This window comes from Gekko japonicus, unplaced genomic scaffold (assembly GCF_001447785.1).
Source record: "Gekko japonicus isolate JY-2015 unplaced genomic scaffold, Gekko_japonicus_V1.1 scaffold743, whole genome shotgun sequence".
In the NCBI taxonomy this organism is placed as follows: domain Eukaryota; kingdom Metazoa; phylum Chordata; class Lepidosauria; order Squamata; family Gekkonidae; genus Gekko; species Gekko japonicus.
In genome coordinates this window covers 756,229-764,617 of record NW_015167560.1, presented here as the reverse complement: position 1 = coordinate 764,617, position 8,389 = coordinate 756,229, and positions in this window count along the sequence as shown.

Genomic DNA, 8,389 nt, shown 5'->3' with positions numbered 1-8,389 from the left:
GCTTGCAGGGAGGGTGGGATACAAGTCTAATAAAATAAAAATAAAATAAAATAGAGCTATTTGTGCCTGCGGAGCTCTTATACAGCTGAGGTGGCAAAGCTGGAGGCAGGTGGGGGAGGAGTAGCTGCTGCCATTTAAGAGGCTGGCGTGCAGCTGGTGGGCTGCCAAGGGAGTGAAGGGGCTGAGCAGCTGGAGGACTGCGGTGGCGAAGTGGGCAGAGGGGGAGCAGGTAAGCTGCTGCCATGGAAGAGGCTGGCCAGCTGGGCGAGTGACCAAGGAGCCACCCAAAAGGCCAGGGGAGCAGCCAGGTTTTTTTTTAACCCTCCCACTTTGCAAAGACGGGGAATTCTTAGAGACTGAATGTGAGTCAGGAGTGTGCAACCCCTACTGGTGTTCTCCCCCCCCCCATGTTTCCATTGAGCTCTGTCGAATTATCTATCTATCTATCTATCTATCTATCTATCTATCGATCGATCTATCGATCTATCGATCTTTCATCTATCTATCACTGCTCATATGGCTATCACCTTAAGCAGAAAATGTTGAATTAACTATTAGAAGTCTGAGGTGCATCACCTCTTTATGGGTTAAAGAAATAGGGAATGTGTGACAAATTCGGCACCTGGTTTTATCTCCTAAGCTTTCACTGCTGTTCAGCTTTTTGTACTATGTTGTTAGTTTATGGAATAGTTCAGTAAACGCTTTTGTAAAAGCAAGGTACATTTCAACCGCTATTCAGCCTGAGTGAAAGAAAGAGCAATGCCCCATTCAAAGTGTAGTTTTCTGGGGGATACTCTCACCTCTCCGGCCACTTTCTCTCTTATGTTACGTTCGGTCTCTTTCTCGTAAGGTGAGCTAGAATGAAAAAGGGACGTCCACTTTGCTTCTGGCAGAAATGCACTTCGAGGTTTAAAAGGAAACAAGTCTGCACTCCTAGAAAAGGAGAGAGATGGAGGGAGGGGAGTCCTTTCCTGACAGACCCCCTCATGGTAGCAATGTGACCTCGCTGCATGCATCAGGCTCACACACACACCATCGGGTGAGCTGCAAAAGCATTTAGGGGGAGTCCTGGGGCAGCAGTGGAGGAAGGGAAGAGGGGATGGGAATGCAAGGTGGAAAAGTGGGATTAAAAGACATGGGGGCAGGCAGGTGGGGCAAAGAAGCATTCAGGTATAAGGCTGGATCCAAATGCACCACAAGGTTGTGGACTGAGGACAGTGTGGTACTTCCTCTGGAGCAAGGAAGAAGCCATCCTGGGTTAACTACTGACAAACAGCATCCCGCCCCTTCTCTGGATTCAGCACCAATCGCTTGGCTCTTGTGTTGCTCTTTACTGCCTCCGAGCCCCCCTGCTCAGAGCACCCACTGTTCCATCTGACTGTGAAACAGAGAAATGGAGCTGGGTGTAGCTTAGTGGTGACTCCTCATTTCAGCCCCCAAAGAGGAGTGCCCACTGGAAACAATGGGAACTGCCTGAACTTGTGGATCTCCTGACAACTTGTGGATCTCCTGACAAAGATATGTAATCTTTCCTTAAAATCTGCCTCCATTCCTGAGGATTGGAAGGTAGCTAATGTCACTCCCATCTTTAAAAAGGGTTCCAGAGGAGATCCGGGAAATTACAGGCCAGTCAGTCTGACGTCGATACCGGGTAAATTGGTGGAAACCATTATTAAGGAAAGAATTAGCAGGCACATAGATGAACAAAACCTATTGAGGCAGACTCAGCACGGTTTCTGTAAGGGAAGATCTTGTCTCACTAACCTGTTAGTGTTCTTTGAGGGGGTGAACAAACATGTGGACAAGGGGGATCCAATAGATATTGTTTACCTTGACTTCCAGAAAGCTTTTGATAAAGTTCCTCATCAAAGGCTCCTAAGTAAGCTCAAAAATCATGGGATAGAAGGACAAGTCCTTTTATGGATCAAAAACTGGCTAATTCATAGAAAACAGAGAGTGAGTATAAATGGGCAATTTTCTCAGTGGAGGGTGGTAAGCAGTGGGGTACCGCAGGGATCAGTACTTGGTCCACTGCTTTTTAACTTGTTCATTAATGATTTGGAGATGGGAGTAAGCAGTGAAGTGGCTAAATTTGCGGATGATACAAAGTTGTTCAGGGTGGTGAAAACCAGTGAGGATTGTGAGGCACTCCAAGGGGATCTGTCAAGGATGGGCGAGTGGGCGTCAACATGGCAAATGGGGTTCAATGTGGCCAAGTGCAAGGTGATGCACATTGGAGCCAAAAATCCTAAATATAAATACACATTGATGGGGTCTGAACTGGCAGAGACTGAGCAAGAGAGAGATCTTGGAGTTGTAGTGGATAACTCACTGAAAATGTCGAGACAGTGTGTGACTGCAATAAAGAAGGCCAATGCTATGCTGGGGATTATTAGGAAGGGTATTGAAAACAGATCAGCCAATATCATAATGCCCCTATATAAATCAATGGTGAGACCTCATTTGGAATACTGTGTGCAGTTCTGGTCACCACACCTTAAAAAGGATATTATAGCTTTGGAAAAAGTGCAGAAAAGGGCAACTCGAATGATAAAAGGGTTTGAACACTTTCCCTATGAGGAAAGGTTAAAGCGCTTAGGGCTCTTTAGCTTGGAGAAAAGACGACTGAGGGGTGACATGATCGAGGTTTATAAGATTATGCATGGGAAAGAGCAGGTAGAGAAAGAGGTACTTTTCTCCCTTTCTCACAATACAAGAACTCGTGGGCACTCCATGAAACTGCAGAGCGGTTGGGTTAGAACGGATAAAAGGAAGTACTTCTTCACCCAAAGAGTGATTAACACATGGAATTCACTGCCACAGGAAGTGGTGGCGGCTACAAGCATGGACGGCTTCAAAAGGAAATTAGATAAGCATATGGAGCAGAGGTCCGTCAGTGGATATTAGCCACAAGGTATAGATAGGGGCTCTGGGGCAAGTGATGCTCTGTCTTCTTGGTGCTTGGGGGGGGTCAACAGTAGGAAGGCTTCAAATGTCCTGGCCCCCCTGCTGGACCTCCTGATGGCACTGGTATTTCTGGCCACTGTGTGACACAGAGTGTTGGACTGGATGGGCCTTTGGCCTGATCCAACATTGGCGTCTCTTATGTTCTTATGTAATGCCTGAACACCTATTGATTTGAATGGTCTCCATTGAAAGTACAAAACAGGCTAAAAATGTGGAATGCATGGAGAGAAAGAAGGTACAGCCATTGATCTGGTGCAACTGGCAGGGGAGGGGGGCAGAAAGAGAGAAGGAGTGGCAGTAGAGGGACAGAAAGTAAGCCGGGGGTCAGGGAGTGAAAGAGAGACTGAGACAAGATGGGGGAGAAGAGAAGAATCAAAGGTGGGGGAGCGGCATGGCTGTTCCCACAAGCTTTTACGGGTCCCTGCTTGTGACATTATAATGTGTGAAAAAGCACTTCTAACATGACAATTAGGGATGGGCATGAACCGAAAAAATGTGGTTCTTGTCAGGTCATGGTTCATGGCCAAACTACAAACCAAATTAAACTGGAAAGTTCATTTGCAAACTGAACTGGTTTGTGGTTCATGGCCCCACAAACTCTGTTGAAAGTGACCACAGTCCCTTTAAATGGGGCTTGCAGAAAGCCTGAAACAACTGAGCAAGCTGCTCCCTGCCGCTCTGCTGTTTTTGTGGTTTTCTGCTGCCACGAACTGCTTTAAAGGTTCGTGGAAGTTCGTGACAGGTTTGCAAACCACAGACCGTGCAAAATTTGTGATGAATTTGGCCTCGTGGAGTGGTTCGTTCCCCTCCCTAACCACAATACATATATTCTTCATTTCCACAAAAGCAACACCTTTCAGTGGAGTCTATTCACAGACATAATAAGCACAGAGAGATGTGTGAAACAACCCTAAATTAAAAGAATATATAATTCCCCACTGATCCCATAGTCCTCTTGAAGAGTGAAACTGCAAAGTATTATTTCTTGACCTGGAAGAATTACCGTATTTTTGGACCATAAGACGCACTTTTTCTTCCAAAAAAAGTGGGAGGAAAAGTTAGTGCGTCTTATGGACCGAAGGTTCAGAATATTTTTTTCCCTGTTTTCCTCCTTTAAAAACTAGGTGCGTCTTAAGGTCAGGTGCGTCTTATGGTCCGAAAAATACGGTAGTTTTTGTAGGAATAAACATGCTCTCAGAGATTCAGTTAATTTAATTGTGCTTACATCGTTGTTGTCAATTGCACAAGTTAACAAATGCATTAGGATTAAGTTCAGTTTAGTTTCTCTGGGATGAGATTATAGATTTGTTTTGAGTAATTTAATAATTTACAGTAGCCTATGCTGGGCAAAACAAAGTGGTCAGATAACTCCAGAGCCAGTTTGGTGTAGTAGTTAAGTGTGCGGACTCTAATCTGGGAGAACCTCCACTTGCACCTGGCTGGATGACCTTGGGCAAGCCATAGCTCTGGCACAGCTGTTCTTGAAAAAAGAGCAGTTTCTGTCAGAGCTCTCTCAGCCCCACCTACCTCACAGGGTGTCTGTTGTGAGGAGGGGAGGGGAAAGGAGTTTGTAAGACGCTCTGAGATTCCTTTGGGTAGTGAAGGGTGGGGTATAAATCAAATCTCTTCTTCTTCTTCTTCTCCTCCTCCTTCTCTCTAGCCGTCCTCTTTTACCTGAGTCCTGCTCAGGATCCTCCAATAGGACCCAGTGATCCATCAGGGGAGTACAGGTATGCTTGTGTGCAGGGCTTTTTTTTTTTTAAAGAGGTGCTGGAACACTTAAGAGGGGAATGTTTTCAATCTGTATACTGAAAACTCATGAATTTTAAACATTTTTAAAAGAATTTTGTCAAAGAGGTTCTGGAACTCTGTTCTAGCATGTTCCTCCAGAAAAAAAGCCCTGCTTGTGTGATACCTGAATCAGGATAAAACTCAGATACAATGAAATTGATGGCTACTGATTGGGATAAAGGCTAGTAAGAAGTTATGAGTTCTTTCCTTGAAAATTCTGTATACTACTGTGTTCAAGGAGTTCTTTGGTCCTAAGAACTTGTTCCGTCCTTTTGAAGATGTGAGGGGTGTGTGTTAAATGTTTTGTTTTTATAAACATTCAGTCTTGCTATACCAGCTACAAAGAGAAGCTGGTATGAAAAAAAAAAACCACACGGTTTTATATTCTCTTCCCTCCTATGACAGTCAAGTCTGTCCCATACAAGACATCCTTCCATCGATCTTCCTGTTGATACTGCTGAAAGCTGTCTGTTGGCTGTGCGAGTCTTTTATTAGATGCATAGCTGAGGGTTCATTTGATGGCATACAACAGATACCTCTGGCACCTTCTCTCCGACAAAGGAATATAGGAGAGATTTTTGTTTGTTTGTTTAAGAGATTGCATTTTGCATTGTGCCATGGGGTCGCAAAGAGTCAGACTCGACTGTGCAACTGAACAACAACATTATGAAATGTTCATTAAATTAATCAACAAAGGGATAAATTCTGACACTAGTAATTGTGCTTGTGCCTAGGAACAAGCCTCTAGGAAATTGTTCTGGTTTTGGAGACCCAGCCAGCCTGTTTCTCTCCCCCAGAAGCAATTCCTTCCCATTCCCAGTCCCATCCTGGATAACACGAAGCACATCTTAGGCAAAGTTGCACCCTTCTTAGTCAACCGAAGTCCATGGGTTTAGAAGGTGTATCTCTCCTTAGGATTGCACTGTTAGCATTTTCTTCTGGAAGGGCTCACTTTAACCCCTGCAGGACAGGTAGAAATCTAATTGGTGCTGTTTTTAAGTGGATCTAGGAGTAGTGATTGTACCCCTTGAACTTACCTCTGTGTTGAGGGAGGGAAACCCCAGCAACTCTGATCTATATATCTATTTACCAAGTGTGGCCCCCATCTGTGAATATCTACATCCACAAATCAGGGCCACACTTACCAAAAACAGATTTTTCTGCGAACTTGGGGGATACATAAGAACATAAGAGACGCCAGTGTTGGATCAGGCCAAAGGCCCATCCAGTCCGACACTCTGTTTCACACAGTGGCCAGAAATACCAGGTGCCATCAGGAGGTCCACATTAGAAGCCCTCCCACTGTTGACTTCCCCCCAAGCACCAAGAAGACAGAGCATCACTTGCCCCAGAGCCCCTATCTATACCTTGTGGCTAATAGCCACTGATGGACCTCTGCTCCATATGCTTATCTAATTCCCTTTTGAGGCCGTCCATGCTTGTAGCCGCCACCACTTCCTGTGGCAGTGAATTCCATGTGTTAATCACTCTTTGGGTTTGCAGAAAAAACTGAGAAGTTTTTAAAAAATCATTGGGGAGTTTAAATTCCCCCCAAATTAAATAAAGCATAGTCTGCACAAGCACAGACAATGCACTTACTGTTGGGAAGCGGGAAAGAGGCCTGCCACCACCGGCTGCAGTGGCGGAGCCCTGGAGCCAGGTGGTAGAAGCTGCCCTGGAGCCTGCTGGTGGCTGCAGCAGCAATGGAGCCCAGGAGCTCCCACCAGGCCCAGCTGTGGTGGGGCCTGGGAGCTGCCACTGGGCCTGGCTGCAGCATTTGCAGACACTGAGAGCCGCTCTGAGTCTGGTGGTGGATGCTAGGAGCCACTCCAGGCCTGGCCACAATGTCAGTAGACATTGTGAGCTGTTCTCTGCTTAGCCGTGGCAGGAAGCATTGGACATCGGGAGCCACTCCCAGACTCCATCACCACTCAGAGCAGCTCCCAGATGCTGACACCACTGTGGCCAGACTCCAAGGTGAGTAATGTCAGACAGTGATGGGGGTGAGATAGGATTCCCCCCACATGAATTTCACGGGGGCCCCCACTTGTTATGTTAAGTCGCTTGCTTAACAAAGAAGTCGGAGAGTGAGAACACAACTTTATTCTTCCACTCGAACACAACTCCAACACGGATCAACATCTGATAGCCAGAACAGCCTTTACATTGCAGCTGTCCTGCTTTTAAACATTCCCGGCTAATGTAGCCACACCCACTGTACAAATACCAACCAATAAGGTTGCTCACATAAGGACCAATCACGAATGTTCCCGCTCAGGGAGCTTGCTAGAAGGTGATTAGTTAGATGCTTCCTGGGCTAGTAACACGATTGGATGGATTTGGATCCTAGCCCAGGACGAAGCTTTACATAGCATTCCAATTAGATGTTTCACAACATATCATGCATTCAAGGCAGCTTTGAATACACTACATGCTATTTCCTAATTGTGACTAGCCATCTGTCTGGTTTTAAACTTTTTAAAAAATTGCCACAATACACAAACTACAGAAACCGTGGCACTGAATCTACCTGCTGGGAAACTCTCCTCCTTTTGATTTTCTGCTTCTCAGCCGGCTGCTAAAGTCACAGGAGCCCTGTCAGAAAAAGGTGCTCACAGTGAGCAGCCCACCCACAGAAGGCCTTGTCCCACTCAGCCAGTACCTGAGGCTCGAGTCAAAGAACTGCTGCTCAGATCAAGCAACACACAATTCCCGCCCTTTCCTGAGGTAACCTAGTTGTAAACAACATGTATTTGAGCTAGCATATTAATTAGTCCTTTTTTTGGTTTTTATCATTTCATAATGTGCGTGTGCGTGCGTGCGTGTGTGTATATATATTATTTTCCCCCTGTGGTTATACTCACTAGTGCTGAGTACCAGCACCTTAAAGACTAACAAAATTTGTGGTAGAGTATGAGCTTTCATGAGCCACTTCTCAGTGTCTCACGAAAGCTCCTGCCCTACCACAAATTTTGTTAGACTTTAAGGTGCTACTGGACTCTTACACTTTTCTACTGCTATAGACAAACACGCCTACCCAACTTGATCTATCTATCTCTGTGTGTAAAGTTCACATACATGGCTGTGACTAGTAATAGCCATTCCATGTAACACAACACGGAATGTGATCAATGTTCAACAATTCCATGGTGTCTTCCTGCCAACCTATTGCTAGTTTTCAGCAGAGCTTTGTGGTTTATCTGTTCTGAGGCCAAAGCACCTGTCGTGAGTTCTTACACTCGAGCTCATTTCTCATTACAAATTAACAGACTGCTTACCACTTTCCAGTGTAGAGAAAATGCATACACAGAGTAACTTTCTTTGCGCCATAAATCAACAGTGAGGGCATCTGATTATCCTTTACAGCATTGCCTGTACCTCAGTAAAGGGAGAAAACAGCAGCTTGATCTTGTTAATATGATCTCTATCAGTTCTCAAACACGGGAGTTGGTAGTAGCCAATTAGCACTGAAACGATTATGCTTATTTATTTATTTGATTGATTGATTTCTATCCCACCCTCCCCTGCACTGCAGGGCTCAGGGCAGGTTACAACAAATAGACAAAACAATTAAAACAACATTCCAATGAAAACAACAATTAAAACAACAGTCCAGTGAAAACAGCAATTA